Source organism: Molothrus aeneus, chromosome 7 (assembly GCF_037042795.1).
Source record: "Molothrus aeneus isolate 106 chromosome 7, BPBGC_Maene_1.0, whole genome shotgun sequence".
Lineage (NCBI taxonomy): Eukaryota > Metazoa > Chordata > Aves > Passeriformes > Icteridae > Molothrus > Molothrus aeneus.
The window spans coordinates 2505150-2511149 of record NC_089652.1 but is presented as its reverse complement, the minus strand read 5'-3'; positions in this window follow the sequence as shown (position 1 = coordinate 2511149).

Below are 6000 nucleotides of genomic sequence, written 5' to 3'. Positions count from 1 at the left end.
CGGCGCTGTGGCCACACGGGCTGCTGGCCCGGCAGGGCTCAGCCCGGCCCTTGCCGCACGCTGCCGCCCCAGGGCACGGCTGCCAGAGGGCGGCAGCAGCAATGCCCAGGCCGGGCGGGGCTCCACGGCGCCGGGCCCAGCTGGCCCTGCCGGGGCATCAGGCGGGGCTGGGGCCGAGCTGAGGCGGGGACGGGGAGGGGTGGGGCAGGGTGGCACCAAGACCCTGAGGTGGGGGACAGACCTCTCCCAGGACTGACTCACAGAGGTCTGGTCTTTCCCCAGCATCCCTGGAGGGCATGTGGGTGCTCTGGGAGGTGGCCCCTTCTGGGCACCCTCCTCTCCCAGCCTTTTCCAGTCTCCTTGGCCGTCCCTCAGTGACGAGGCTCTCTGGCCCATGACCACAGGGACTGAGTGGGGCACAGGGCACAAATGCCGGGGGCAATGGGGACAAGGGGGTCTCACCTGGCCAGCAGACCCATGGCATAGTGCTGGGTGTGAGAACACAGCAGTGTGTCCCAGCCACACTTGCGCTCCATAGACATCACCTCATTGTCTAGAATTACAGGATCCAGTCGGCCACTCTTGAACAGCGGGGTCGTGCTATCAAATCATTCATCAACCCTCCCCAGTGAAGGGGATGCCTTTAGTGAGATTTTCAGGCCAAGCCACATGTGTGGCATTTTACCCTGGAGATCTGACTGCACTCCCAGGGAAATGGCAGGCCTTGGGGCTGAGGGAACTTTGCCTCAGGGCAAAAGCTTATGGGGAAAACCCAATCAGTATCAAGCACTTCTGCCACTCTCTTAGACCCCTGCACATATTTAATGGAGTATGAGAGATTATCTGGGTACACCACGGACACTCCATGAAGTTCTAACTGCTAAGGTGGAACAATACATTCCTGGGACTTTCAAACATATCTAGTACAAAATGAACTCTAGGAAACCACACAAGGGAATCACAGGAAGATCTTTGAGACCTTGCATGAGTTGGGAGAGGAAAACCACTTCTGCAAAAACAAAGGATTAAAAGCCCCTAAAGGAGACTTCAATTGCAGCTGGTGAAAATACCATGTTTAGAACACGGGACCTAGAAGATATCATAAATAAATACCTAATTCTTCACAGAAACCCAAACCAGCTTCCTTTGCAATACAAAGCACATTTGAAATGGCTATTTTGATGAAAATGCCAGCATTTTTTCTGGAAACAACAAACACTCAACGTTCATTGCACTTGAAACCCAGTTTCCTCTCTGCTTTTTTTTTTTTAAAGGAAAATGTTGGCTAACCCTGCCAGTCCTGTGTATAATATACACATCTTCCAAACACAGAGAGCTAAGCGTTGGCTGCAAATCAGAATTTTCCCTGAAAGGGAAAGGTCCCTAAAGGGACCTCAGAATCACAGAATGGTTAAGGTTGGAACAGACCTTAGAGATCATCTGAGATAAGGCAGAGACAGACAGCACCTACCACACCCAGAAATGCCTTTTCTTTTGTTCAAACACACCAAAACTCCTCATTCCCATGAAATCCAAGCAGCTCTCCCAAGTGACAGAGGACAGGTTTGGATCAGGTATTAGGAAGAGATTCTTTGCTGCGAGGGTGGCGAGACATGGCGTCACTGCCATCAACGTCACCGTGTCAGGACAGACAGTGACAAAACCCAAACAAGCAGAACAACCAGCCTGCTGACAAGGTTATCCATAAACCCCAGAGTCTGGAATTGGCTCTGGCAGCAGCTTGCCCAGGGTTTACTGCAGACAGGGAGACTTGCCCGTGTCACAGCTCATTAGCTGGGTGGCTCTCAGGGGGAAGGCTGCTCCAAGCTGCTGTGCTGCTCTCTGTGATTCCAGCTGAAGTCTGTGGGTCTCTGCTTCCAACCACACAGGGGCCAGGATGGAGGGGAAGCTTGTGGGACAGTTACTGGGGCTGGGCATACTCAGCCACTGCAGGAGACAGCAGGAATTTTAGGGACTGAAATCTCAGTGTGGCCAAAGCAAACACAGAACAAAGCATAATATGATGGTTATGTTTTCATCAGTGGAAGGATCTACACCAGGACCTGCACTCCCAGGGAGTGGGGAAAGCTGTTCTTTTACAAAAATCCCACTCTCTTGCCCAAAACTGTGAGCAGCTTCTTGCTAGGGGCTGGTGCCACAGGGGGAAACTGAGAGCTCTTTGTGTTGAATGAAACCCTCAGTTCCCTCTGGACAGGTCCTTAAAAGATAAGGAGCAGCAGAATGGCTATGCTTGTTACAGGGCCTGCACCAAGTGACAGGATGGCAGTAGAATCACAGAATCAGGGAATCACTAGGGTTGGAAAAGTCTTCTAAGATCCTTGAGCACAACCATTCCCCCAGCACTGCCAAGCCTGCCACTAAACCATGTCCACAAAGAGCCCCATGGCCATTCTTGGTTGCCCATAACCCACTGGACAGGGAAATTTTTTTCTCTTCTCATATTCCAATTAACTTATGAGCACTCAGCAGGATTCATGGTTTTGCAAAATTCAGAAGGATGCTTTTGGTCATTAAGGATATGCTTTGAGGTTATGAAATTTGAAGTTCAGAAGGACATATGGGGTCCTCACAGTTGTGATGTTAACTCATGCACATCTCATGGAGCACAAAAACATCTACTCCTGAGGAGTTTTAAGACTTCCATCACGCTCTTTTCCCCCAGCCACTTCCAGATAGGCTCTGTAGTTCTGAACACTTTACCTTCTACCTAAGCAAAGTCCCTTCCCTTCAAAAAGAAAATAAATTCAATTCCAAAGTGTCAGCCTTCTCCTTCCACCCAAAACCCGCAAATGCACTTGGCATCATTCCTTCTGTCTCCAAAAATGCTCAGGGTTTGGTTTCCCAGTACTTCTGTGCAGCCAAGTGAGCTGTTAGCACCTGAAGAGCTGATCCTGGAGTGGCACAGCTGAGTCCCAGCAAGTGTCCCAACACATGGGGAAATGTCCCCAGCCCTGATGATCAGGATAACCAGGAGGAAGAGCAGAGCCAAGGGGATTCCCAATGACTCTGTAAGAGTGCCCAGAACATGCCACACTGAGTCTCTTCCTCAGAGCAGGCAAATCTCCTCCTCCAGGGATGCCACAGGCACTCAGGCTCCCCAGCTCCATCCCAGCAGAGGGAACACCCAGAAGCCAGACAGGATGTAGCCACCTCCTCTGTGTTTTGTCCTTTTGCAAATTGACTTGCTCTGTGCCCTCTGCTCTGCTTAATTGATCCTCTGCCCATCTCCAGCAAACAAATTGTTCCCCTGTCTCATTCATAATGTGCTCCAAATAAAGTGTGTTTCTGCCTGAGCGAATGCCCTTCGGGGGTACTTTAAATTGTCACAGTGCATAAGGCTTTCCCTGAAATCTGCATTTTTACAGTGCTCACTCTTCACAATGGCCCCTGGAGCCACACTTAATCTATTTCAAGGCATGTGGTGACTTCCCAAAACAACCTAGTTAGGAAAGAAAAGCTTGCTTTAAACCAGACTCTTTCCATCCTCCCTTTTTCTCCAAACCAGCTGGGTTTCCCTTTTCCATCCTGAAAATAAAGAAGCAAACCAAACTCCAAAGACTGTCTGTTGATCCAGCTCTGAGAACTCACCAAAGCAAAGGACTGTCCAGCTGAAACTGGGCAAGGGCTCAAATCCTTGTGGCTATGAGGACCAGCAGTGATTCAACCCAGCCTCACTGCTCAAGGAGCATTGCTGAGGTTATCAGGGAGGTTGAAGCCACCCAGAGCAAGTAGCCAGTGTGTCCAGGAGATATGATCCTTGTAACTTACTACAGACCCAATGATGCTACAGAGATACTGCTGGAGGAGAAGCCAGCCCTGCTGATGAACAGGGAGGAGCTCAGATTAAAGTTTCTTTGCAGCCTCCTCATGTATTTCCAGGACACAGACCCAAACGAAGCATCTCCCAGGAGACAGAGCTCCCATGTTTTTATGGGATGGTTTTAGGGAGCAAGGAACTTCTCTGCAGAGGGAAGCATGGATCCAAATGCTCCAGTTTTGTCTTTAAATCTGCATATTATGGAGGGGGAAAAAACCCAGACCAAACAACCAAGCCCAAGGTTTAGAGCCCCTTCCCAGGAGCCCCAAAATGGGCAGCAAGGCACAAAAAGGGAGCAGTGTAAAGGTCGATTGCTGCTGGCAGGTTCTCACCACGTGGTCTCTCCTTGCTCAGAGCCAGCAAGGGCAGATTTGGAGCCTGGGCTTGGCAGGATATTGCAAAAGCTGGGATCAGAGCTGCATCCCAGCTGGAGACTAAAATAACGATGAGATTACCTCCACGGGAGCGCAGCCAGCACAGATAATGCTTGGCCTGTTCCTCTCCCAGCTTGCCACAGCCTTGCCTGTCCTCCCTTCCATGTTTCTTCAAAGCCTCCTTCGCTGCAGGAACTTCAGTCCTGCTGAGGGGCAAGAGAAGGCTGAGCTTCCCCTGTCTCACAGTGCCCCTCTCCACACTGGGCTGCCCAGCTCAATCCACCTTTGAGCTCCTCCACGTTGTGAGCAGACATCCCACTGCTTGTTTGTCTGATCCTTCCCTGCCAGGCTCTGCTCTCTGCAGGGTAATCCCAGCTATGGACAGGGCAGAGGGCCAAGGTGCAAAGGGATTTTCTTCTCCCTCAAGAGCTCCCTTCCCCTTGTGTGGCTCGGCCACCATCAGCCTAGGCTGGGATTTTTGATACTGAAGGCATTTCAAACTCAAGCCAAGAGGGTTTCTGGCATGAAACATCCTCTGAGGAGGCAGCAAAAAGCTCAGAGGTGCAAACTGTTCTTGGGCAAGCTCGAAAAAGACACTTGTTCCTCAGGAGAGCCAAACCCACCAGAAATGGCTGCAACAGCTGGGGCTGGAACCCAGCACCACTACAGAGCACTGGGCAAGGTAGAGGTGACACTTGGTCCACCTGTAGAGCTTGGAAATCTTCCTAGATGCATTTGAGAGTTTAGCAACCACTTGAGGGTTTAGCAGCCACAGCTGGCCAGGAAAAGGGGAATTAAGGATTGGGAAGGATGGCAAAATTTAAAGCAGAGATGGGACACCATGACACCAAACAGCCCTGGAACACTCCTCTGCTCAGTGGAAAGGCATCTGGGAGACATCAGCAATGTAGTAACAATGGTACATCTGTTAGCAAGGGCAGGAGTCCTCACAGCTGCAGAGCAACAGCCCCTGTCACGAGAAGGGGCAGGGATATGTCAGCAGAAGGTAAGGAATATAAAATGTAAACCTTTCCAAACCCACCAAGGAAACTGAAGTAAGTTTCAGTGTAAAATAATTAAATGGGAGCTAAAAACATTTCTTTTAAAGCCTTCCAGTGCCTAAAAAGGCTCCAAGAAAGCTGGAGAGGGACTTTGCACAAGGGCCTGGAGTTACAGGACAAGGGGGAATGGCTTCCCACTGCCAGAGGGCAGGGATGGATGGGATATTGGGAAGAAATCCTCCCTGTGAGGGTGGGCAGTCCCTGGCACAGGGTGCCCAGAGCAGCTGTGGCTGCCCCTGGATCCCTGGCAGTGCCCAAGGCCAGGCTGGACAGGGCTGGGAGCAGCCTGGGACAGTGGGAGGTGTCCCTGCCCATGGTGGGGGGAGGGAGCAGGATGAGCCTTGAGGCTCCAGCCTAAACCATTCTGCGAGTCTGAGACTTCACATTAGATTTGAGATTATTTTTTGAGGCACACACATTTATCAAACAAAACAGACAGTTTTGGCCCATTCATATCAAACTCTCCTAGGTCCAGAAAATAACAATGATAACAATATCTGATTATGATGATGATAACACCACCAATAGCTATGCCATTATTCCAGTACCTGCTAGCCATGTGCTGGTCCTTCACCCCAGGATGATGGTTGATGTGCTTCATCATTCTTTAGATCTTTCCAGCCAGGCTTGGAAAGTCTTTGGACTTAACAAAAAGATACACAAATATAATTTTTTGGGCAGACGACTGCTATCTAAAGTCCATTGTACTTGAAAACCATGGGCACAG